The sequence below is a fragment of the Amblyomma americanum genome, chromosome 8 (genome assembly GCF_052857255.1).
Source record: "Amblyomma americanum isolate KBUSLIRL-KWMA chromosome 8, ASM5285725v1, whole genome shotgun sequence".
NCBI classification, from domain to species: domain Eukaryota; kingdom Metazoa; phylum Arthropoda; class Arachnida; order Ixodida; family Ixodidae; genus Amblyomma; species Amblyomma americanum.
In genome coordinates this window covers 163,520,636-163,548,253 of record NC_135504.1, presented here as the reverse complement: position 1 = coordinate 163,548,253, position 27,618 = coordinate 163,520,636, and positions in this window count along the sequence as shown.

The following is a 27,618-nucleotide window of genomic DNA, read 5'->3' as shown; positions in this document are numbered from 1 at the left end:
GATTCATTCCGTAGCCTACCGCTGTGAAAGCACGGATTACGTTCTTCACCGCCTGGTTCAAGAGGGCTGTATTGTCGGTTGCGCTGTGACCTGCTGCATAGGCTCCAACGTGACCTCATCCATTACAAAGGGAGACCTTCATCGACTCTCGCAGTATTTAGCAGTAGCGTCGAGTGAGTGGCAAGCGTCCTATTCGACTTCAGCCTTTATTGCAGGGCACACCCACGTAGCCGCACTAGGCGCCGGCACTGATTCATTCCGTAGCCTACCGCTGTGAAAACACGGATTACGTTCTACACCGCCTGGTTCAAGAAGGCTGTATTGTCGGTTACGCCGTGACTTGCTGCATAGGCTCCCACGTGACCTCATCCACTACAAAGGGAGACCTTCATCGACTCTCGCAGTATTTGGCAGTAGCGTCGAGTGAGTGGCAAGCGTCCTATTCGACTTCAGCCTTTATTGCAGGGCACACCCACGCAGCCGCACTAGGCGCCGGCACTGATTCATTCCGTAGCCTACCGCTGTGAAAACACGGATTACGTTCTTCACCGCCTGGTTCAAGAAGGCTGTATTGTCGGTTACGCCGTGACTTGCTGCATAGGCTCCCACGTGACCTCATCCACTACAAAGGGAGACCTTCATCGACTCTCGCAGTATGTGGCAGTAGCGTCGAGTGAGTGGCAAGCGTCCTATTCGACTTCAGCCTTTATTGCAGGGCACACCCACGCAGCCGCACTAGGCGCCGGCACTGATTCATTCCGTAGCCTACCGCTGTGAAAACACGGATTACGTTCTTCACCGCCTGGTTCAAGAGGGCTGTATTGTCGGTTACGCCGTGACCTGCTGCCTAGGCTCCCACGTGACCTCATCCACTACAAAGGGAGACCTTCATCGACTCTCGCAGTATTTGGCAGTAGCGTCGAGTGAGTGGCAAGCGTCCTATTCGACTTCAGCCTTTATTGCAGGGCACACCCACGCAGCCGCTCTAGGCGCCGGCACTGATTCATTCCGTAGCCTTCCGCTGTGAAAACACGGATTACGTTCTTCACCGCCTGGTTCAAGGGGGCTGTATTGTCGGTTACGCCGTGACCTGCTGCATAGGCCCCCACGTGACCTCATCCACTACAAAGGGAGACCTTCATCGACTCTCGCAGTATTTGGCAGTAGCGTCGAGTGAGTGGCAAGCGTCCTATTAGACTTCAGCCTTTATTGCAGGGCACACCCACGTAGCCGCACTAGGCGCCGGCACTGATTCATTCCGTAGCCTACCGCTGTGAAAACACGGATTACGTTCTTCACCGCCTGGTTCAAGAGGGCTGTATTGTCGGTTACGCCGTGACCTGTTGCATAGGCTCCCACGTGACCTCATCCACTACAAAGGGAGACCTTCATCGACTGTCGCAGTATTTGGCAGTAGCGTCGAGTGAGTGGCAAGCGTCCTATTCGACTTCAGCCTTTATTGCAGGGCACACCCACGCAGCCGCACTAGGCGCCGGCACTGATTCATTCCGTAGCCTACCGCTGTGAAAACACGGATTACGTTCTACACCGCCTGGTTCAAGAAGGCTTTATTGTCGGTTACGCCGTGACTTGCTGCATAGGCTCCCACGTGACCTCATCCACTACAAAGGGAGACCTTCATCGACTCTCGCAGTATGTGGCAGTAGCGTCGAGTGAGTGGCAAGCGTCCTATTCGACTTCAGCCTTTATTGCAGGGCACACCCACGCAGCCGCACTAGGCGCCGGCACTGATTCATTCCGTAGCCTTCCGCTGTGAAAACACGGATTACGTTCTACACCGCCTGGTTCAAGAAGGCTTTATTGTCGGCTACGCTGTGACCTGCTACATAGGCTCCCGCGTGACCCCATCTACAACAAAAGGAGACATTCATCGACTCTCGCAGCATTTGGCAGTAGCGTCGAGTGAGTGGCAAGCGTCCTATTCGACTTCGGCCTTTATTGCAGGGCACACCCACGCAGCCGCACTAGGCGCCGGCACTGATTCATTCCGTAGCCTACCGCTGTGAAAACACGGATTACGTTCTTCACCGCCTGGTTCAAGAGGGCTGTATTGTCGGTTACGCCGTGACCTGCTGCATAGGCTCCCACGTGACCTCATCCACTACAAAGGGAGACCTTCATCGACTCTAGCAGTATTTGGCAGTAGCGTCGAGTGAGTGGCAAGCGTCCTATTCGACTTCAGCCTTTATTGCAGGGCACACCCACGCAGCCGCACTAGGCGCCGGCACTGATTCATTCCGTAGCCTACCGCTGTGAAAACACGGATTACGTTCTACACCGCCTGGTTCAAGAAGGCTTTATTGTCGGCTACGCTGTGACCTGCTACATAGGCTCCCACGTGACCTCATCTACAACAAAAGGAGACATTCATCGACTCTCGCAGCATTTGGCAGTAGCGTCGAGTGAGTGGCAATCGTCCTATTCGACTTCGGCCTTTATTGCAGGGCACACCCCCACAGCCGCACTAGACGCCGGCACTGATTCATTCCGTAGCCTACCGCTGTGAAAACACGGATTACGTTCTTCACCGCCTGGTTCAAGAGGGCTGTGTTGTCGGTTACGCCCGTGACCTGCTGCTTAGGCTCCCACGTGACCTCATCCACTACAAAGGGAGACCTTCTTCGACTCTCGCAGTATTTGGCAGTAGCGTCGAGTGAGTGGCAAGCGTCATAATCGACTTCAGCCTTTATTGCAGGGCACACCCACGCAGCCGCACTAGGCGCCGGCACTGATTCATTCCGTAGCCTACCGCTGAGAAAACACGGATTACGTTCTTCACCGCCTGGTTCAAGAGGGCTGTATTGTCGGTTACGCCGTGACCTGCTGCATAGGCTCCCACGTGACCTCATCCACTACAAAGGGAGACCTTCTTCGACTCTCGCAGTATTTGGCAGTAGCGTCGAGTGAGTGGGAAGCGTCCTATTCGACTTGAGCCTTTATTGCAGGGCACACCCACGCAGCCGCACTAGGCGCCGGCACTGATTCATTCCGTAGCCTACCGCTGTGAAAACACGGATTACGTTCTTCACCGCCTGGTTCTAGAGGGCTATATTGTCGGTTACGCCGTGACCTGCTGCATAGGCTCCCACGTGACCTCATCCACTACAAAGGGAGACCTTCATCGACTCTCGCAGTATTTGGCAGTAGCGTCGAGTGAGTGGCAAGCGTCCTATTCGACTTCAGCCTTTATTGCAGGGCACACCCACGCAGCCGCACTAGGCGCCGGCACTGATTCATTCCGTAGCCTACCGCTGTGAAAACACGGATTACGTTCTTCACCGCCTGGTTCAAGAGGGCTGTATTGTCGGTTACGCCGTGACCTGCTGCATAGGCTCCCACGTGACCTCATCCACTACAAAGGGAGACCTTCATCGACTCTCGCTGTATTTGGCAGTAGCGTCGAGTGAGTGGCAAGCGTCCTATTCGACTTCAGCCTTTATTGCAGGGCACACCCACGCAGCCGCACTAGGCGCCGGCACTGATTCATTACGTAGCCTACCGCTGTGAAAACACGGATTACGTTCTTCACCGCCTGGTTCAAGAGGGCTGTATTGTCGGTTACGCCGTGACCTGCTGCATAGGCTCCCACGTGACCTCATCCACTACAAAGGGAGACCTTCATCGACTCTCGCAGTATTTGGCAGTGGCGTCGAGTGAGTGGCAAGCGTCCTATTCGACTTCAGCCTTTATTGCAGGGCACACCCACGCAGCCGCACTAGGCGCCGGCACTGATTCATTCCGTAGCCTACCGCTGTGAAAACACGGATTACGTTCTTCACCGCCTTGTTCAAGAGGGCTGTATTGTCGGTTACGCCGTGACCTGCTGCATAGGCTCCCACGTGACCTTATCCACTACAAAGGGAGACCTTCATCGACTCTCGCAGTATTTGGCAGTAGCGTCGAGTGAGTGGCAAGCGTCCTAATCGACTTCAGCCTTTATTGCAGGGCACACCCACGCAGCCGCACTAGGCGCCGGCACTGATTCATTCCGTAGCCTACCGCTGTGAAAACACGGATTACGTTCTTCACCGCCTGGTTCAAGAGGGCTGTATTGTCGATTACGCCGTGACCTGCTGCATAGGCTCCCACGTGACCTCATCCACTACAAAGGGAGACCTTCATCGACTCTCGCAGTATTTGGCAGTAGCGTCGAGTGAGTGGGAAGCATCCTATTCGACTTCAGCCTTTATTGCAGGGCACACCCACGCAGCCGCACTAGGCGCCGGCACTGATTCATTCCGTAGCCTACCGCTGTGAAAACACGGATTACGTTCTTCACCGCCTGGTTCAAGAGGGCTGTATTGTCGGTTACGCCGTGACCTGCTGCATAGGCTCCCACGTGACCTCATCCACTACAAAGGGAGACCTTCATCGACTCTCGCAGTATTTAGCAGTAGCGTCGAGTGAGTGGCAAGCGTCCTATTCGACTTCAGCATTTATTGCAGGGCACACCCACGCAGCCGCACTAGGCGCCGGCACTGATTCATTCCGTAGCCTACCGCTGTGAAAACACGGATTACGTTCTTCACCGCCTGGTTCAAGAGGGCTGTATTGTCGGTTACGCCGTGACCTGCTGCATAGGCTCCCAAGTGACCTCATCCACTACAAAGGGAGACCTTCATCGACTCGCAGTATTTGGCAGTAGCGTCGAGTGAGTGGCAAGCGTCCTATTCGACTTCAGCCTTTATTGCAGGGCACAGCCACGCAGCCGCACTAGGCGCCGGCACTGATTCATTCCGCAGCCTACCGCTGTGAAAACACGGATTACGTTCTACACCGCCTGGTTCAAGAAGGCTTTATTGTCGGCTACGCTGTGACCTGCTACATAGGCTCCCACGTGACCCCATCTACAACAAAAGGAGACATTCATCGACTCTCGCAGCATTTGGCAGTAGCGTCGAGTGAGTGGCAAGCGTCCTATTCGACTTCGGCCTTTATTGCAGGGCACACCCACACAGCCGCACTAGACGCCGGCACTGATTCATTCCGTAGCCTACCGCTGTGAAAACACGGATTACGTTCTTCACCGCCTGGTTCAAGAGGGCTGTATTGTCGGTTACGCCGTGACCTGCTGCATAGGCTCCAACGTGACCTCATCCCCTACAAAGGGAGACCTTCATCGACTCTCGCAGTATTGGGCAGTAGCGTCGAGTGAGTGGCAAGCGTCCTATTCGACTTCAGCCTTTATTGCAGGGCACACCCACGTAGCCGCACTAGGCGCCGGCACTGATTCATTCCGTAGCCTACCGCTGAGAAAACACGGATTACGTTCTTCACCGCCTGGTTCAAGAGGGCTGTATTGTCGGTTACGCCGTGACCTGCTGCATAGGCTCCCACGTGACCTCATCCACTACAAAGGGAGACCTTCGACTCTCGCAGTATTTGGCAGTAGCGTCGAGTGAGTGGGAAGCGTCCTATTCGACTTCAGCCTTTATTGCAGGGCACACCCACGCAGCCGCACTAGGCGCCGGCACTGATTCATTCCGTAGCCTACCGCTGTGAAAACACGGATTACGTTCTTCACCGCCTGGTTCAAGAGGGCTGTATTGTCGGTTACGCCGTGACTTGCTGCATAGGCTCCCACGTGACCTCATCCACTACAAAGGGAGACCTTCATCGACTCTCGCAGTATGTGGCAGTAGCGTCGAGTGAGTGGCAAGCGTCCTATTCGACTTCGGCCTTTATTGCAGGGCACACCCACGCAGCCGCACTAGGCGCCGGCACTGATTCATTCCGTAGCCTACCGCTGTGAAAACACGGATTACGTTCTTCACCGCCTGGTTCAAGAGGGCTGTATTGTCGGTTACGCCGTGACTTGCTGCATAGGCTCCCACGTGACCTCATCCACTACAAAGGGAGACCTTCATCGACTCTCGCAGTATGTGGCAGTAGCGTCGAGTGAGTGGCAAGCGTCCTATTCGACTTCAGCCTTTATTGAAGGGCACACCCACGCAGCCGCACTAGGGGCCGGCACTGATTCATTCCGTAGCCTACCGCTGAGAAAACACGGATTACGTTCTTCACCGCCTGGTTCAAGAGGGCTGTATTGTCGGTTACGCCGTGACCTGCTGCATAGGCTCCCACGTGACCTCATCCACTACAAAGGGAGACCTTCGACTCTCGCAGTATTTGGCAGTAGCGTCGAGTGAGTGGGAAGCGTCCTATTCGACTTCAGCCTTTATTGCAGGGCACACCCACGCAGCCGCACTAGGCGCCGGCACTGATTCATTCCGTAGCCTACCGCTGTGAAAACACGGATTACGTTCTTCACCGCCTGGTTCTAGAGGGCTATATTGTCGGTTACGCCGTGACCTGCTGCATAGGCTCCCACGTGACCTCATCCACTACAAAGGGAGACCTTCATCGACTCTCGCAGTATTTGGCAGTAGCGTCGAGTGAGTGGCAAGCGTCCTATTCGACTTCAGCCTTTATTGCAGGGCACACCCACGTAGCCGCACTAGGCGCCGGCACTGATTCATTCCGTAGCCTACCGCTGTGAAAACACGGATTACGTTCTTCACCGCCTGGTTCAAGAGGGCTGTATTGTCGGTTACGCCGTGACCTGCTGCATAGGCTCCCACGTGACCTCATCCACTACAAAGGGAGACCTTCTTCGACTCTCGCAGTATTTGGCAGTAGCGTCGAGTGAGTGGCAAGCGTCCTAATCGACTTCAGCCTTTATTGCAGGGCACACCCACGCAGCCGCACTAGGCGCCGGCACTGATTCATTCCGTAGCCTACCGCTGAGAAAACACGGATTACGTTCTTCACCGCCTGGTTCAAGAGGGCTGTATTGTCGGTTACGCCGTGACCTGCTGCATAGGCTCCCACGTGACCTCATCCACTACAAAGGGAGACCTTCTTCGACTCTCGCAGTATTTGGCAGTAGCGTCGAGTGAGTGGGAAGCGTCCTATTCGACTTGAGCCTTTATTGCAGGGCACACCCACGCAGCCGCACTAGGCGCCGGCACTGATTCATTCCGTAGCCTACCGCTGTGAAAACACGGATTACGTTCTTCACCGCCTGGTTCTAGAGGGCTATATTGTCGGTTACGCCGTGACCTGCTGCATAGGCTCCCACGTGACCTCATCCACTACAAAGGGAGACCTTCATCGACTCTCGCAGTATTTGGCAGTAGCGTCGAGTGAGTGGCAAGCGTCCTATTCGACTTCAGCCTTTATTGCAGGGCACACCCACGCAGCCGCACTAGGCGCCGGCACTGATTCATTCCGTAGCCTACCGCTGTGAAAACACGGATTACGTTCTTCACCGCCTGGTTCAAGAGGGCTGTATTGTCGGTTACGCCGTGACCTGCTGCATAGGCTCCCACGTGACCTCATCCACTACAAAGGGAGACCTTCATCGACTCTCGCTGTATTTGGCAGTAGCGTCGAGTGAGTGGCAAGCGTCCTATTCGACTTCAGCCTTTATTGCAGGGCACACCCACGCAGCCGCACTAGGCGCCGGCACTGATTCATTACGTAGCCTACCGCTGTGAAAACACGGATTACGTTCTTCACCGCCTTGTTCAAGAGGGCTGTATTGTCGGTTACGCCGTGACCTGCTGCATAGGCTCCCACGTGACCTCATCCACTACAAAGGGAGACCTTCATCGACTCTCGCAGTATTTGGCAGTGGCGTCGAGTGAGTGGCAAGCGTCCTATTCGACTTCAGCCTTTATTGCAGGGCACACCCACGCAGCCGCACTAGGCGCCGGCACTGATTCATTCCGTAGCCTACCGCTGTGAAAACACGGATTACGTTCTTCACCGCCTGGTTCAAGAGGGCTGTATTGTCGGTTACGCCGTGACCTGCTGCATAGGCTCCCAAGTGACCTCATCCACTACAAAGGGAGACCTTCATCGACTCTCGCAGTATTTGGCAGTAGCGTCGAGTGAGTGGCAAGCGTCCTATTCGACTTCAGCCTTTATTGCAGGGCACAGCCACGCAGCCGCACTAGGCGCCGGCACTGATTCATTCCGCAGCCTACCGCTGTGAAAACACGGATTACGTTCTACACCGCCTGGTTCAAGAAGGCTTTATTGTCGGCTACGCTGTGACCTGCTACATAGGCTCCCACGTGACCCCATCTACAACAAAAGGAGACATTCATCGACTCTCGCAGCATTTGGCAGTAGCGTCGAGTGAGTGGCAAGCGTCCTATTCGACTTCGGCCTTTATTGCAGGGCACACCCACACAGCCGCACTAGACGCCGGCACTGATTCATTCCGTAGCCTACCGCTGTGAAAACACGGATTACGTTCTTCACCGCCTGGTTCAAGAGGGCTGTATTGTCGGTTACGCCGTGACCTGCTGCATAGGCTCCAACGTGACCTCATCCCCTACAAAGGGAGACCTTCATCGACTCTCGCAGTATTGGGCAGTAGCGTCGAGTGAGTGGCAAGCGTCCTATTCGACTTCAGCCTTTATTGCAGGGCACACCCACGTAGCCGCACTAGGCGCCGGCACTGATTCATTCCGTAGCCTACCGCTGAGAAAACACGGATTACGTTCTTCACCGCCTGGTTCAAGAGGGCTGTATTGTCGGTTACGCCGTGACCTGCTGCATAGGCTCCCACGTGACCTCATCCACTACAAAGGGAGACCTTCGACTCTCGCAGTATTTGGCAGTAGCGTCGAGTGAGTGGGAAGCGTCCTATTCGACTTCAGCCTTTATTGCAGGGCACACCCACGCAGCCGCACTAGGCGCCGGCACTGATTCATTCCGTAGCCTACCGCTGTGAAAACACGGATTACGTTCTTCACCGCCTGGTTCAAGAGGGCTGTATTGTCGGTTACGCCGTGACTTGCTGCATAGGCTCCCACGTGACCTCATCCACTACAAAGGGAGACCTTCATCGACTCTCGCAGTATGTGGCAGTAGCGTCGAGTGAGTGGCAAGCGTCCTATTCGACTTCGGCCTTTATTGCAGGGCACACCCACGCAGCCGCACTAGGCGCCGGCACTGATTCATTCCGTAGCCTACCGCTGTGAAAACACGGATTACGTTCTTCACCGCCTGGTTCAAGAGGGCTGTATTGTCGGTTACGCCGTGACTTGCTGCATAGGCTCCCACGTGACCTCATCCACTACAAAGGGAGACCTTCATCGACTCTCGCAGTATGTGGCAGTAGCGTCGAGTGAGTGGCAAGCGTCCTATTCGACTTCAGCCTTTATTGAAGGGCACACCCACGCAGCCGCACTAGGGGCCGGCACTGATTCATTCCGTAGCCTACCGCTGTGAAAACACGGATTACGTTCTTCACCGCCTGGTTCAAGAGGGCTGTATTGTCGGTTACGCCGTGACCTGCTGCATAGGCTCCAACGTGACCTCATCCCCTACAAAGGGAGACCTTCATCGACTCTCGCAGTATTGGGCAGTAGCGTCGAGTGAGTGGCAAGCGTCCTATTCGACTTCAGCCTTTATTGCAGGGCACACCCACGTAGCCGCACTAGGCGCCGGCACTGATTCATTCCGTAGCCTACCGCTGAGAAAACACGGATTACGTTCTTCACCGCCTGGTTCAAGAGGGCTGTATTGTCGGTTACGCCGTGACCTGCTGCATAGGCTCCCACGTGACCTCATCCACTACAAAGGGAGACCTTCGACTCTCGCAGTATTTGGCAGTAGCGTCGAGTGAGTGGGAAGCGTCCTATTCGACTTCAGCCTTTATTGCAGGGCACACCCACGCAGCCGCACTAGGCGCCGGCACTGATTCATTCCGTAGCCTACCGCTGTGAAAACACGGATTACGTTCTTCACCGCCTGGTTCAAGAGGGCTGTATTGTCGGTTACGCCGTGACTTGCTGCATAGGCTCCCACGTGACCTCATCCACTACAAAGGGAGACCTTCATCGACTCTCGCAGTATGTGGCAGTAGCGTCGAGTGAGTGGCAAGCGTCCTATTCGACTTCGGCCTTTATTGCAGGGCACACCCACGCAGCCGCACTAGGCGCCGGCACTGATTCATTCCGTAGCCTACCGCTGTGAAAACACGGATTACGTTCTTCACCGCCTGGTTCAAGAGGGCTGTATTGTCGGTTACGCCGTGACTTGCTGCATAGGCTCCCACGTGACCTCATCCACTACAAAGGGAGACCTTCATCGACTCTCGCAGTATGTGGCAGTAGCGTCGAGTGAGTGGCAAGCGTCCTATTCGACTTCAGCCTTTATTGAAGGGCACACCCACGCAGCCGCACTAGGGGCCGGCACTGATTCATTCCGTAGCCTACCGCTGAGAAAACACGGATTACGTTCTTCACCGCCTGGTTCAAGAGGGCTGTATTGTCGGTTACGCCGTGACCTGCTGCATAGGCTCCCACGTGACCTCATCCACTACAAAGGGAGACCTTCGACTCTCGCAGTATTTGGCAGTAGCGTCGAGTGAGTGGGAAGCGTCCTATTCGACTTCAGCCTTTATTGCAGGGCACACCCACGCAGCCGCACTAGGCGCCGGCACTGATTCATTCCGTAGCCTACCGCTGTGAAAACACGGATTACGTTCTTCACCGCCTGGTTCTAGAGGGCTATATTGTCGGTTACGCCGTGACCTGCTGCATAGGCTCCCACGTGACCTCATCCACTACAAAGGGAGACCTTCATCGACTCTCGCAGTATTTGGCAGTAGCGTCGAGTGAGTGGCAAGCGTCCTATTCGACTTCAGCCTTTATTGCAGGGCACACCCACGTAGCCGCACTAGGCGCCGGCACTGATTCATTCCGTAGCCTACCGCTGTGAAAACACGGATTACGTTCTTCACCGCCTGGTTCAAGAGGGCTGTATTGTCGGTTACGCCGTGACCTGCTGCATAGGCTCCCACGTGACCTCATCCACTACAAAGGGAGACCTTCTTCGACTCTCGCAGTATTTGGCAGTAGCGTCGAGTGAGTGGCAAGCGTCCTAATCGACTTCAGCCTTTATTGCAGGGCACACCCACGCAGCCGCACTAGGCGCCGGCACTGATTCATTCCGTAGCCTACCGCTGAGAAAACACGGATTACGTTCTTCACCGCCTGGTTCAAGAGGGCTGTATTGTCGGTTACGCCGTGACCTGCTGCATAGGCTCCCACGTGACCTCATCCACTACAAAGGGAGACCTTCTTCGACTCTCGCAGTATTTGGCAGTAGCGTCGAGTGAGTGGGAAGCGTCCTATTCGACTTGAGCCTTTATTGCAGGGCACACCCACGCAGCCGCACTAGGCGCCGGCACTGATTCATTCCGTAGCCTACCGCTGTGAAAACACGGATTACGTTCTTCACCGCCTGGTTCTAGAGGGCTATATTGTCGGTTACGCCGTGACCTGCTGCATAGGCTCCCACGTGACCTCATCCACTACAAAGGGAGACCTTCATCGACTCTCGCAGTATTTGGCAGTAGCGTCGAGTGAGTGGCAAGCGTCCTATTCGACTTCAGCCTTTATTGCAGGGCACACCCACGCAGCCGCACTAGGCGCCGGCACTGATTCATTCCGTAGCCTACCGCTGTGAAAACACGGATTACGTTCTTCACCGCCTGGTTCAAGAGGGCTGTATTGTCGGTTACGCCGTGACCTGCTGCATAGGCTCCCACGTGACCTCATCCACTACAAAGGGAGACCTTCATCGACTCTCGCTGTATTTGGCAGTAGCGTCGAGTGAGTGGCAAGCGTCCTATTCGACTTCAGCCTTTATTGCAGGGCACACCCACGCAGCCGCACTAGGCGCCGGCACTGATTCATTACGTAGCCTACCGCTGTGAAAACACGGATTACGTTCTTCACCGCCTTGTTCAAGAGGGCTGTATTGTCGGTTACGCCGTGACCTGCTGCATAGGCTCCCACGTGACCTCATCCACTACAAAGGGAGACCTTCATCGACTCTCGCAGTATTTGGCAGTGGCGTCGAGTGAGTGGCAAGCGTCCTATTCGACTTCAGCCTTTATTGCAGGGCACACCCACGCAGCCGCACTAGGCGCCGGCACTGATTCATTCCGTAGCCTACCGCTGTGAAAACACGGATTACGTTCTACACCGCCTGGTTCAAGAAGGCTGTATTGTCGGTTACGCCGTGACTTGCTGCATAGGCTCCCACGTGACCTCATCCACTACAAAGGGAGACCTTCATCGACTCTCGCAGTATTTGGCAGTAGCGTCGAGTGAGTGGCAAGCGTCCTATTCGACTTCAGCCTTTATTGCAGGGCACACCCACGCAGCCGCACTAGGCGCCGGCACTGATTCATTCCGTAGCCTACCGCTGTGAAAACACGGATTACGTTCTTCACCGCCTGGTTCAAGAAGGCTGTATTGTCGGTTACGCCGTGACTTGCTGCATAGGCTCCCACGTGACCTCATCCACTACAAAGGGAGACCTTCATCGACTCTCGCAGTATGTGGCAGTAGCGTCGAGTGAGTGGCAAGCGTCCTATTCGACTTCAGCCTTTATTGCAGGGCACACCCACGCAGCCGCACTAGGCGCCGGCACTGATTCATTCCGTAGCCTACCGCTGTGAAAACACGGATTACGTTCTTCACCGCCTGGTTCAAGAGGGCTGTATTGTCGGTTACGCCGTGACCTGCTGCATAGGCTCCCACGTGACCTCATCCACTACAAAGGGAGACCTTCATCGACTCTCGCAGTATTTGGCAGTAGCGTCGAGTGAGTGGCAAGCGTCCTATTCGACTTCAGCCTTTATTGCAGGGCACACCCACGCAGCCGCTCTAGGCGCCGGCACTGATTCATTCCGTAGCCTTCCGCTGTGAAAACACGGATTACGTTCTTCACCGCCTGGTTCAAGGGGGCTGTATTGTCGGTTACGCCGTGACCTGTTGCATAGGCTCCCACGTGACCTCATCCACTACAAAGGGAGACCTTCATCGACTGTCGCAGTATTTGGCAGTAGCGTCGAGTGAGTGGCAAGCGTCCTATTCGACTTCAGCCTTAATTGCAGGGCACACCCACGCAGCCGCACTAGGCGCCGGCACTGATTCATTCCGTAGCCTACCGCTGTGAAAACACGGATTACGTTCTACACCGCCTGGTTCAAGAAGGCTTTATTGTCGGTTACGCCGTGACTTGCTGCATAGGCTCCCACGTGACCTCATCCACTACAAAGGGAGACCTTCATCGACTCTCGCAGTATGTGGCAGTAGCGTCGAGTGAGTGGCAAGCGTCCTATTCGACTTCAGCCTTTATTGCAGGGCACACCCACGCAGCCGCACTAGGCGCCGGCACTGATTCATTCCGTAGCCTACCGCTGTGAAAACACGGATTACGTTCTTCACCGCCTGGTTCAAGAGGGCTGTATTGTCGGTTACGCCGTGACCTGTTGCATAGGCTTCCACGTGACCTCATCCACTACAAAGGGAGACCTTCATCGACTGTCGCAGTATTTGGCAGTAGCGTCGAGTGAGTGGCAAGCGTCCTATTCGACTTCAGCCTTTATTGCAGGGCACACCCACGCAGCCGCACTAGGCGCCGGCACTGATTCATTCCGTAGCCTACCGCTGTGAAAACACGGATTACGTTCTACACCGCCTGGTTCAAGAAGGCTTTATTGTCGGCTACGCTGTGACCTGCTACATAGGCTCCCGCGTGACCCCATCTACAACAAAAGGAGACATTCATCGACTCTCGCAGCATTTGGCAGTAGCGTCGAGTGAGTGGCAAGCGTCCTATTCGACTTCGGCCTTTATTGCAGGGCACACCCACGCAGCCGCACTAGGCGCCGGCACTGATTCATTCCGTAGCCTACCGCTGTGAAAACACGGATTACGTTCTTCACCGCCTGGTTCAAGAGGGCTGTATTGTCGGTTACGCCGTGACCTGCTGCATAGGCTCCCACGTGACCTCATCCACTACAAAGGGAGACCTTCATCGACTCTAGCAGTATTTGGCAGTAGCGTCGAGTGAGTGGCAAGCGTCCTATTCGACTTCAGCCTTTATTGCAGGGCACACCCACGCAGCCGCACTAGGCGCCGGCACTGATTCATTCCGTAGCCTACCGCTGTGAAAACACGGATTACGTTCTACACCGCCTGGTTCAAGAAGGCTTTATTGTCGGCTACGCTGTGACCTGCTACATAGGCTCCCACGTGACCTCATCTACAACAAAAGGAGACATTCATCGACTCTCGCAGCATTTGGCAGTAGCGTCGAGTGAGTGGCAATCGTCCTATTCGACTTCGGCCTTTATTGCAGGGCACACCCCCACAGCCGCACTAGACGCCGGCACTGATTCATTCCGTAGCCTACCGCTGTGAAAACACGGATTACGTTCTTCACCGCCTGGTTCAAGAGGGCTGTGTTGTCGGTTACGCCCGTGACCTGCTGCTTAGGCTCCCACGTGACCTCATCCACTACAAAGGGAGACCTTCATCGACTCTCGCAGTATTTGGCAGTAGCGTCGAGTGAGTGGCAAGCGTCCTATTCGACTTCAGCCTTTATTGCAGGGCACACCCACGCAGCCGCACTAGGCGTTGGCACTGATTCATTCCGTAGCCTACCGCTGTGAAAGCACGGATTACGTTCTTCACCGCCTGGTTCAAGAGGGCTGTATTGTCGGTTGCGCTGTGACCTGCTGCATAGGCTCCAACGTGACCTCATCCATTACAAAGGGAGACCTTCATCGACTCTCGCAGTATTTAGCAGTAGCGTCGAGTGAGTGGCAAGCGTCCTATTCGACTTCAGCCTTTATTGCAGGGCACACCCACGTAGCCGCACTAGGCGCCGGCACTGATTCATTCCGTAGCCTACCGCTGTGAAAACACGGATTACGTTCTACACCGCCTGGTTCAAGAAGGCTGTATTGTCGGTTACGCCGTGACTTGCTGCATAGGCTCCCACGTGACCTCATCCACTACAAAGGGAGACCTTCATCGACTCTCGCAGTATTTGGCAGTAGCGTCGAGTGAGTGGCAAGCGTCCTATTCGACTTCAGCCTTTATTGCAGGGCACACCCACGCAGCCGCACTAGGCGCCGGCACTGATTCATTCCGTAGCCTACCGCTGTGAAAACACGGATTACGTTCTTCACCGCCTGGTTCAAGAAGGCTGTATTGTCGGTTACGCCGTGACTTGCTGCATAGGCTCCCACGTGACCTCATCCACTACAAAGGGAGACCTTCATCGACTCTCGCAGTATGTGGCAGTAGCGTCGAGTGAGTGGCAAGCGTCCTATTCGACTTCAGCCTTTATTGCAGGGCACACCCACGCAGCCGCACTAGGCGCCGGCACTGATTCATTCCGTAGCCTACCGCTGTGAAAACACGGATTACGTTCTTCACCGCCTGGTTCAAGAGGGCTGTATTGTCGGTTACGCCGTGACCTGTTGCATAGGCTCCCGCGTGACCCCATCTACAACAAAAGGAGACATTCATCGACTCTCGCAGCATTTGGCAGTAGCGTCGAGTGAGTGGCAAGCGTCCTATTCGACTTCGGCCTTTATTGCAGGGCACACCCACGCAGCCGCACTAGGCGCCGGCACTGATTCATTCCGTAGCCTACCGCTGTGAAAACACGGATTACGTTCTTCACCGCCTGGTTCAAGAGGGCTGTATTGTCGGTTACGCCGTGACCTGCTGCATAGGCTCCCACGTGACCTCATCCACTACAAAGGGAGACCTTCATCGACTCTAGCAGTATTTGGCAGTAGCGTCGAGTGAGTGGCAAGCGTCCTATTCGACTTCAGCCTTTATTGCAGGGCACACCCACGCAGCCGCACTAGGCGCCGGCACTGATTCATTCCGTAGCCTACCGCTGTGAAAACACGGATTACGTTCTACACCGCCTGGTTCAAGAAGGCTTTATTGTCGGCTACGCTGTGACCTGCTACATAGGCTCCCACGTGACCTCATCTACAACAAAAGGAGACATTCATCGACTCTCGCAGCATTTGGCAGTAGCGTCGAGTGAGTGGCAATCGTCCTATTCGACTTCGGCCTTTATTGCAGGGCACACCCCCACAGCCGCACTAGACGCCGGCACTGATTCATTCCGTAGCCTACCGCTGTGAAAACACGGATTACGTTCTTCACCGCCTGGTTCAAGAGGGCTGTGTTGTCGGTTACGCCCGTGACCTGCTGCTTAGGCTCCCACGTGACCTCATCCACTACAAAGGGAGACCTTCTTCGACTCTCGCAGTATTTGGCAGTAGCGTCGAGTGAGTGGCAAGCGTCCTAATCGACTTCAGCCTTTATTGCAGGGCACACCCACGCAGCCGCACTAGGCGCCGGCACTGATTCATTCCGTAGCCTACCGCTGAGAAAACACGGATTACGTTCTTCACCGCCTGGTTCAAGAGGGCTGTATTGTCGGTTACGCCGTGACCTGCTGCATAGGCTCCCACGTGACCTCATCCACTACAAAGGGAGACCTTCTTCGACTCTCGCAGTATTTGGCAGTAGCGTCGAGTGAGTGGGAAGCGTCCTATTCGACTTGAGCCTTTATTGCAGGGCACACCCACGCAGCCGCACTAGGCGCCGGCACTGATTCATTCCGTAGCCTACCGCTGTGAAAACACGGTTACGTTCTTCACCGCCTGGTTCTAGAGGGCTATATTGTCGGTTACGCCGTGACCTGCTGCATAGGCTCCCACGTGACCTCATCCACTACAAAGGGAGACCTTCATCGACTCTCGCAGTATTTGGCAGTAGCGTCGAGTGAGTGGCAAGCGTCCTATTCGACTTCAGCCTTTATTGCAGGGCACACCCACGCAGCCGCACTAGGCGCCGGCACTGATTCATTCCGTAGCCTACCGCTGTGAAAACACGGATTACGTTCTTCACCGCCTGGTTCAAGAGGGCTGTATTGTCGGTTACGCCGTGACCTGCTGCATAGGCTCCCACGTGACCTCATCCACTACAAAGGGAGACCTTCATCGACTCTCGCTGTATTTGGCAGTAGCGTCGAGTGAGTGGCAAGCGTCCTATTCGACTTCAGCCTTTATTGCAGGGCACACCCACGCAGCCGCACTAGGCGCCGGCACTGATTCATTACGTAGCCTACCGCTGTGAAAACACGGATTACGTTCTTCACCGCCTGGTTCAAGAGGGCTGTATTGTCGGTTACGCCGTGACCTGCTGCATAGGCTCCCACGTGACCTCATCCACTACAAAGGGAGACCTTCATCGACTCTCGCAGTATTTGGCAGTGGCGTCGAGTGAGTGGCAAGCGTCCTATTCGACTTCAGCCTTTATTGCAGGGCACATTCACGCAGCCGCACTAGGCGCCGGCACTGATTCATTCCGTAGCCTACCGCTGTGAAAACACGGATTACGTTCTTCACCGCCTTGTTCAAGAGGGCTGTATTGTCGGTTACGCCGTGACCTGCTGCATAGGCTCCCACGTGACCTTATCCACTACAAAGGGAGACCTTCGTCGACTCTCGCAGTATTTGGCAGTAGCGTCGAGTGAGTGGCAAGCGTCCTAATCGACTTCAGCCTTTATTGCAGGGCACAACCACGCAGCCGCACTAGGCGCCGGCACTGATTCATTCCGTAGCCTACCGCTGTGAAAACACGGATTACGTTCTTCACCGCCTGGTTCAAGAGGGCTGTATTGTCGATTACGCCGTGACCTGCTGCATAGGCTCCCACGTGACCTCATCCACTACAAAGGGAGACCTTCATCGACTCTCGCAGTATTTGGCAGTAGCGTCGAGTGAGTGGGAAGCATCCTATTCGACTTCAGCCTTTATTGCAGGGCACACCCACGCAGCCGCACTAGGCGCCGGCACTGATTCATTCCGTAGCCTACCGCTGTGAAAACACGGATTACGTTCTTCACCGCCTGGTTCAAGAGGGCTGTATTGTCGGTTACGCCGTGACCTGCTGCATAGGCTCCCACGTGACCTCATCCACTACAAAGGGAGACCTTCATCGACTCTCGCAGTATTTAGCAGTAGCGTCGAGTGAGTGGCAAGCGTCCTATTCGACTTCAGCCTTTATTGCAGGGCACACCCACGCAGCCGCCCTAGGCGCCGGCACTGATTCATTCCGTAGCCTACCGCTGTGAAAACACGGATTACGTTCTTCACCGCCTGGTTCAAGAGGGCTGTATTGTCGGTTACGCCGTGACCTGCTGCATAGGCTCCCAAGTGACCTCATCCACTACAAAGGGAGACCTTCATCGACTCTCGCAGTATTTGGCAGTAGCGTCGAGTGAGTGGCAAGCGTCCTATTCGACTTCAGCCTTTATTGCAGGGCACAGCCACGCAGCCGCACTAGGCGCCGGCATTGATTCATTCCGCAGCCTACCGCTGTGAAAACACGGATTACGTTCTACACCGCCTGGTTCAAGAAGGCTTTATTGTCGGCTACGCTGTGACCTGCTACATAGGCTCCCACGTGACCCCATCTACAACAAAAGGAGACATTCATCGACTCTCGCAGCATTTGGCAGTAGCGTCGAGTGAGTGGCAAGCGTCCTATTCGACTTCGGCCTTTATTGCAGGGCACACCCACACAGCCGCACTAGACGCCGGCACTGATTCATTCCGTAGCCTACCGCTGTGAAAACACGGATTACGTTCTTCACCGCCTGGTTCAAGAGGGCTGTATTGTCGGTTACGCCGTGACCTGCTGCATAGGCTCCAACGTGACCTCATCCCCTACAAAGGGAGACCTTCATCGACTCTCGCAGTATTTGGCAGTAGCGTCGAGTGAGTGGCAAGCGTCCTATTCGACTTCAGCCTTTATTGCAGGGCACACCCACGTAGCCGCACTAGGCGCCGGCACTGATTCATTCCGTAGCCTACCGCTGAGAAAACACGGATTACGTTCTTCACCGCCTGGTTCAAGAGGGCTGTATTGTCGGTTACGCCGTGACCTGCTGCATAGGCTCCCACGTGACCTCATCCACTACAAAGGGAGACCTTCGACTCTCGCAGTATTTGGCAGTAGCGTCGAGTGAGTGGGAAGCGTCCTATTCGACTTCAGCCTTTATTGCAGGGCACACCCACGCAGCCGCACTAGGCGCCGGCACTGATTCATTCCGTAGCCTACCGCTGTGAAAACACGGATTACGTTCTTCACCGCCTGGTTCAAGAGGGCTGTATTGTCGGTTACGCCGTGACTTGCTGCATAGGCTCCCACGTGACCTCATCCACTACAAAGGGAGACCTTCATCGACTCTCGCAGTATGTGGCAGTAGCGTCGAGTGAGTGGCAAGCGTCCTATTCGACTTCGGCCTTTATTGCAGGGCACACCCACGCAGCCGCACTAGGCGCCGGCACTGATTCATTCCGTAGCCTACCGCTGTGAAAACACGGATTACGTTCTTCACCGCCTGGTTCAAGAGGGCTGTATTGTCGGTTACGCCGTGACTTGCTGCATAGGCTCCCACGTGACCTCATCCACTACAAAGGGAGACCTTCATCGACTCTCGCAGTATGTGGCAGTAGCGTCGAGTGAGTGGCAAGCGTCCTATTCGACTTCAGCCTTTATTGAAGGGCACACCCACGCAGCCGCACTAGGCGCCGGCACTGATTCATTCCGTAGCCTACCGCTGAGAAAACACGGATTACGTTCTTCACCGCCTGGTTCAAGAGGGCTGTATTGTCGGTTACGCCGTGACCTGCTGCATAGGCTCCCACGTGACCTCATCCACTACAAAGGGAGACCTTCGACTCTCGCAGTATTTGGCAGTAGCGTCGAGTGAGTGGGAAGCGTCCTATTCGACTTCAGCCTTTATTGCAGGGCACACCCACGCAGCCGCACTAGGCGCCGGCACTGATTCATTCCGTAGCCTACCGCTGTGAAAACACGGATTACGTTCTTCACCGCCTGGTTCTAGAGGGCTATATTGTCGGTTACGCCGTGACCTGCTGCATAGGCTCCCACGTGACCTCATCCACTACAAAGGGAGACCTTCATCGACTCTCGCAGTATTTGGCAGTAGCGTCGAGTGAGTGGCAAGCGTCCTATTCGACTTCAGCCTTTATTGCAGGGCACACCCACGTAGCCGCACTAGGCGCCGGCACTGATTCATTCCGTAGCCTACCGCTGTGAAAACACGGATTACGTTCTTCACCGCCTGGTTCAAGAGGGCTGTATTGTCGGTTACGCCGTGACCTGCTGCATAGGCTCCCACGTGACCTCATCCATTACAAAGGGAGACCTTCTTCGACTCTCGCAGTATTTGGCAGTAGCGTCGAGTGAGTGGCAAGCGTCCTAATCGACTTCAGCCTTTATTGCAGGGCACACCCACGCAGCCGCACTAGGCGCCGGCACTGATTCATTCCGTAGCCTACCGCTGAGAAAACACGGATTACGTTCTTCACCGCCTGGTTCAAGAGGGCTGTATTGTCGGTTACGCCGTGACCTGCTGCATAGGCTCCCACGTGACCTCATCCACTACAAAGGGAGACCTTCTTCGACTCTCGCAGTATTTGGCAGTAGCGTCGAGTGAGTGGGAAGCGTCCTATTCGACTTGAGCCTTTATTGCAGGGCACACCCACGCAGCCGCACTAGGCGCCGGCACTGATTCATTCCGTAGCCTACCGCTGTGAAAACACGGATTACGTTCTTCACCGCCTGGTTCTAGAGGGCTATATTGTCGGTTACGCCGTGACCTGCTGCATAGGCTCCCACGTGACCTCATCCACTACAAAGGGAGACCTTCATCGACTCTCGCAGTATTTGGCAGTAGCGTCGAGTGAGTGGCAAGCGTCCTATTCGACTTCAGCCTTTATTGCAGGGCACACCCACGCAGCCGCACTAGGCGCCGGCACTGATTCATTCCGTAGCCTACCGCTGTGAAAACACGGATTACGTTCTTCACCGCCTGGTTCAAGAGGGCTGTATTGTCGGTTACGCCGTGACCTGCTGCATAGGCTCCCACGTGACCTTATCCACTACAAAGGGAGACCTTCATCGACTCTCGCAGTATTTGGCAGTAGCGTCGAGTGAGTGGCAAGCGTCCTAATCGACTTCAGCCTTTATTGCAGGGCACACCCACGCAGCCGCACTAGGCGCCGGCACTGATTCATTCCGTAGCCTACCGCTGTGAAAACACGGATTACGTTCTTCACCGCCTGGTTCAAGAGGGCTGTATTGTCGATTACGCCGTGACCTGCTGCATAGGCTCCCACGTGACCTCATCCACTACAAAGGGAGACCTTCATCGACTCTCGCAGTATTTGGCAGTAGCGTCGAGTGAGTGGGAAGCATCCTATTCGACTTCAGCCTTTATTGCAGGGCACACCCACGCAGCCGCACTAGGCGCCGGCACTGATTCATTCCGTAGCCTACCGCTGTGAAAACACGGATTACGTTCTTCACCGCCTGGTTCAAGAGGGCTGTATTGTCGGTTACGCCGTGACCTGCTGCATAGGCTCCCAAGTGACCTCATCCACTACAAAGGGAGACCTTCATCGACTCTCGCAGTATTTGGCAGTAGCGTCGAGTGAGTGGCAAGCGTCCTATTCGACTTCAGCCTTTATTGCAGGGCACAGCCACGCAGCCGCACTAGGCGCTGGCATTGATTCATTCCGCAGCCTACCGCTGTGAAAACACGGATTACGTTCTACACCGCCTGGTTCAAGAAGGCTTTATTGTCGGCTACGCTGTGACCTGCTACATAGGCTCCCACGTGACCCCATCTACAACAAAAGGAGACATTCATCGACTCTCGCAGCATTTGGCAGTAGCGTTGAGTGAGTGGCAAGCGTCCTATTCGACTTCGGCCTTTATTGCAGGGCACACCCACACAGCCGCACTAGACGCCGGCACTGATTCATTCCGTAGCCTACCGCTGTGAAAACACGGATTACGTTCTTCACCGCCTGGTTCAAGAGGGCTGTATTGTCGGTTACGCCGTGACCTGCTGCATAGGCTCCCACGTGACCTCATCCACTACAAAGGGAGACCTTCATCGACTCTCGCAGTATTTGGCAGTAGCGTCGAGTGAGTGGCAAGCGTCCTATTCGACTTCAGCCTTTATTGCAGGGCACACCCACGCAGCCGCACTAGGCGCCGGCACTGATTCATTCCGTAGCCTACCGCTGTGAAAACACGGATTACGTTCTGCACCGCCTGGTTCAAGAGGGCTGTATTGTCGGTTACGCCGTGACCTGCTGCATAGGCTCCCACGTGACCTCATCCACTACAAAGGGAGACCTTCATCGACTCTCGCAGTATTTGGCAGTAGCGTCGAGTGAGTGGCAAGCGTCCTATTCGACTTCAGCCTTTATTGCAGGGTACACCCACGCAGCCGCACTAGGCGCCGGCACTGATTCATTCCGTAGCCTACCGCTGTGAAAACACGGATTACGTTCTACACCGCCTGGTTCAAGAAGGCTTTATTGTCGGCTACGCTGTGACCTGCTACATAGGCTCCCACGTGACCCCATCTACAACAAAAGGAGACATTCATCGACTCTCGCAGCATTTGGCAGTAGCGTCGAGTGAGTGGCAAGCGTCCTATTCGACTTCGGCCTTTATTGAATGGCACACCCACACAGCCGCACTAGACGCCGGCACTGATTCATTCCGTAGCCTACCGCTGTGAAAACACGGATTACGTTCTTCACCGCCTGGTTCAAGAGGGCTGTATTGTCGGTTACGCCGTGACCTGCTGCATAGGCTCCCACGTGACCTCATCCACTACAAAGGGAGACCTTCTTCGACTCTCGCAGTATTTGGCAGTAGCGTCGAGTGAGTGGGAAGCGTCCTATTCGACTTCAGCCTTTATTGCAGGGCGCACCCACGCAGCCGCACTAGGCGCCGGCACTGATTCATTCCGTAGCCTACCGCTGTGAAAACACGGATTACGTTCTTCACCGCCTGGTTCTAGAGGGCTATATTGTCGGTTACGCCGTGACCTGCTGCATAGGCTCCCACGTGACCTCATCCACTACAAAGGGAGACCTTCATCGACTCTCGCAGTATTTGGCAGTAGCGTCGAGTGAGTGGCAAGCGTCCTATTCGACTTCAGCCATTATTGCAGGGCACACCCACGCAGCCGCACTAGGCGCCGGCACTGATTCATTCCGTAGCCTACCGCTGTGAAAACACGGATTACGTTCTTCACCGCCTGGTTCAAGAGGGCTGTATTGTCGGTTACGCCGTGACCTGCTGCATAGGCTCCCACGTGACCTCATCCACTACAAAGGGAGACCTTCATCGACTCTCGCAGTATTTGGCAGTAGCGTCGAGTGAGTGGCAAGCGTCCTATTCGACTTCAGCCTTTATTGCAGGGCACACCCACGCAGCCGCACTAGGCGCCGGCACTGATTCATTCCGTAGCCTACCGCTGTGAAAACACGGATTACGTTCTTCACCGCCTGGTTCTAGAGGGCTATATTGTCGGTTACGCCGTGACCTGCTGCATAGGCTCCCACGTGACCTCCTCCACTACAAAGGGAGACCTTCATCGACTCTCGCAGTATTTGGCAGTAGCGTCGAGTGAGTGGCAAGCGTCCTATTCGACTTCAGCCTTTATTGCAGGGCACACCCACGCAGCCGCACTAGGCGCCGGCACTGACTCATTCCGTAGCCTACCGCTGTGAAAACACGGATTACGTTCTTCACCGCCTGGTTCAAGAGGGCTGTATTGTCGGTTACGCCGTGACCTGTTGCATAGGCTCCCACGTGACCTCATCCACTACAAAGGGAGACCTTCATCGACTCTCGCAGTATTTAGCAGTAGCGTCGAGTGAGTGGCAAGCGTCCTATTCGACTTCAGCCTTTATTGCAGGGCACACCCACGCAGCCGCACTAGGCGCCGGCACTGATTCATTCCGTAGTCTACCGCTGTGAAAACCGGATTACGTTTTTCACCGCCTGGTTCATGAGGGCTGTATTGTCGGTTACGCCGTGACCTGCTGCATAGGCTCCCAAGTGACCTCATCCACTACAAAGGGAGACCGTCATCGACTGTCGCAGTATTTGGCAGTAGCGTCGAGTGAGTGGCAAGCGTCCTAATCGACTTCAGCCTTTATTGCAGGGCACACCCACGCAGCCGCACTAGGCGCCGGCACTGATTCATTCCGTAGCCTACCGCTGAGAAAACACGGATTACGTTCTTCACCGCCTGGTTCAAGAGGGCTGTATTGTCGGTTACGCCGTGACCTGCTGCATAGGCTCCCACGTGACCTCATCCACTACAAAGGGAGACCTTCTTCGACTCTCGCAGTATTTGGCAGTAGCGTCGAGTGAGTGGGAAGCGTCCTATTCGACTTCAGCCTTTATTGCAGGGCACACCCACGCAGCCGCACTAGGCGCCGGCACTGATTCATTCCGTAGCCTACCGCTGTGAAAACACGGATTACGTTCTTCACCGCCTGGTTCTAGAGGGCTATATTGTCGGTTACGCCGTGACCTGCTGCATAGGCTCCCACGTGACCTCATCCACTACAAAGGGAGACCTTCATCGACTCTCGCAGTATTTGGCAGTAGCGTCGAGTGAGTGGCAAGCGTCCTATTCGACTTCAGCCTTTATTGCAGGGCACACCCACGCAGCCGCACTAGGCGCCGGCACTGATTCATTCCGTAGCCTACCGCTGTGAAAACACGGATTACGTTCTTCACCGCCTGGATCAAGAGGGCTGTATTGTCGGTTACGCCGTGACCTGCTGCATCGGCTCCCACGTGACCTCATCCACTACAAAGGGAGACCTTCATCGACTCTCGCAGTATTTGGCAGTAGCGTCGAGTGAGTGGCAAGCGTCCTATTCGACTTCAGCCTTTATTGCAGGGCACACCCACGCAGCCGCACTAGGCGCCGGCACTGATTCATTCCGTAGCCTACCGCTGTGAAAACACGGATTACGTTCTTCACCGCCTGGTTCTAGAGGGCTGTATTGTCGGTTACGCCGTGACCTGCTGCATCGGCTCCCACGTGACCTCATCCACTACAAAGGGAGACCTTCATCGACTCTCGCAGTATTTGGCAGTAGCGTCGAGTGAGTGGCAAGCGTCCTATTCGACTTCAGCCTTTATTGCAGGGCACACCCACGTAGCCGCACTAGGCGCCGGCACTGATTCATTCCGTAGCCTACCGCTGTGAAAACACGGATTACGTTCTTCACCGCCTGGTTCAAGAGGGCTGTATTGTCGGTTACGCCGTGACCTGCTGCATAGGCTCCCACGTGACCTCATCCACTACAAAGGGAGACCTTCTTCGACTCTCGCAGTATTTGGCAGTAGCGTCGAGTGAGTGGCAAGCGTCCTAATCGACTTCAGCCTTTATTGCAGGGCACACCCACGCAGCCGCACTAGGCGCCGGCACTGATTCATTCCGTAGCCTACCGCTGAGAAAACACGGATTACGTTCTTCACCGCCTGGTTCAAGAGGGCTGTATTGTCGGTTACGCCGTGACCTGCTGCATAGGCTCCCACGTGACCTCATCCACTACAAAGGGAGACCTTCTTCGACTCTCGCAGTATTTGGCAGTAGCGTCGAGTGAGTGGGAAGCGTCCTATTCGACTTGAGCCTTTATTGCAGGGCACACCCACGCAGCCGCACTAGGCGCCGGCACTGATTCATTCCGTAGCCTACCGCTGTGAAAACACGGATTACGTTCTTCACCGCCTGGTTCTAGAGGGCTATATTGTCGGTTACGCCGTGACCTGCTGCATAGGCTCCCACGTGACCTCATCCACTACAAAGGGAGACCTTCATCGACTCTCGCAGTATTTGGCAGTAGCGTCGAGTGAGTGGCAAGCGTCCTATTCGACTTCAGCCTTTATTGCAGGGCACACCCACGCAGCCGCACTAGGCGCCGGCACTGATTCATTCCGTAGCCTACCGCTGTGAAAACACGGATTACGTTCTTCACCGCCTGGTTCAAGAGGGCTGTATTGTCGGTTACGCCGTGACCTGCTGCATAGGCTCCCACGTGACCTCATCCACTACAAAGGGAGACCTTCATCGACTCTCGCAGTATTTGGCAGTGGCGTCGAGTGAGTGGCAAGCGTCCTATTCGACTTCAGCCTTTATTGCAGGGCACACCCACGCAGCCGCACTAGGCGCCGGCACTGATTCATTCCGTAGCCTACCGCTGTGAAAACACGGATTACGTTCTTCACCGCCTTGTTCAAGAGGGCTGTATTGTCGGTTACGCCGTGACCTGCTGCATAGGCTCCCACGTGACCTTATCCACTACAAAGGGAGACCTTCATCGACTCTCGCAGTATTTGGCAGTAGCGTCGAGTGAGTGGCAAGCGTCCTAATCGACTTCAGCCTTTATTGCAGGGCACACCCACGCAGCCGCACTAGGCGCCGGCACTGATTCATTCCGTAGCCTACCGCTGTGAAAACACGGATTACGTTCTTCACCGCCTGGTTCAAGAGGGCTGTATTGTCGATTACGCCGTGACCTGCTGCATAGGCTCCCACGTGACCTCATCCACTACAAAGGGAGACCTTCATCGACTCTCGCAGTATTTGGCAGTAGCGTCGAGTGAGTGGGAAGCATCCTATTCGACTTCAGCCTTTATTGCAGGGCACACCCACGCAGCCGCACTAGGCGCCGGCACTGATTCATTCCGTAGCCTACCGCTGTGAAAACACGGATTACGTTCTTCACCGCCTGGTTCAAGAGGGCTGTATTGTCGGTTACGCCGTGACCTGCTGCATAGGCTCCCACGTGACCTCATCCACTACAAAGGGAGACCTTCATCGACTCTCGCAGTATTTAGCAGTAGCGTCGAGTGAGTGGCAAGCGTCCTATTCGACTTCAGCCTTTATTGCAGGGCACACCCACGCAGCCGCACTAGGCGCCGGCACTGATTCATTCCGTAGCCTACCGCTGTGAAAACACGGATTACGTTCTTCACCGCCTGGTTCAAGAGGGCTGTATTGTCGGTTACGCCGTGACCTGCTGCATAGGCTCCCACGTGACCTCATCCACTACAAAGGGAGACCTTCATCGACTCTCGCAGTATTTAGCAGTAGCGTCGAGTGAGTGGCAAGCGTCCTATTCGACTTCAGCCTTTATTGCAGGGCACACCCACGCAGCCGCACTAGGCGCCGGCACTGATTCATTCCGTAGCCTACCGCTGTGAAAACACGGATTACGTTCTTCACCGCCTGGTTCAAGAGGGCTGTATTGTCGATTACGCCGTGACCTGCTGCATAGGCTCCCACGTGACCTCATCCACTACAAAGGGAGACCTTCATCGACTCTCGCAGTATTTGGCAGTAGCGTCGAGTGAGTGGGAAGCATCCTATTCGACTTCAGCCTTTATTGCAGGGCACACCCACGCAGCCGCACTAGGCGCCGGCACTGATTCATTCCGTAGCCTACCGCTGTGAAAACACGGATTACGTTCTTCACCGCCTGGTTCAAGAGGGCTGTATTGTCGATTACGCCGTGACCTGCTGCATAGGCTCCCACGTGACCTCATCCACTACAAAGGGAGACCTTCATCGACTCTCGCAGTATTTAGCAGTAGCGTCGAGTGAGTGGCAAGCGTCCTATTCGACTTCAGCCTTTATTGCAGGGCACACCCACGCAGCCGCACTAGGCGCCGGCACTGATTCATTCCGTAGCCTACCGCTGTGAAAACACGGATTACGTTCTTCACCGCCTGGTTCAAGAGGGCTGTATTGTCGGTTACGCCGTGACCTGCTGCATAGGCTCCCAAGTGACCTCATCCACTACAAAGGGAGACCATC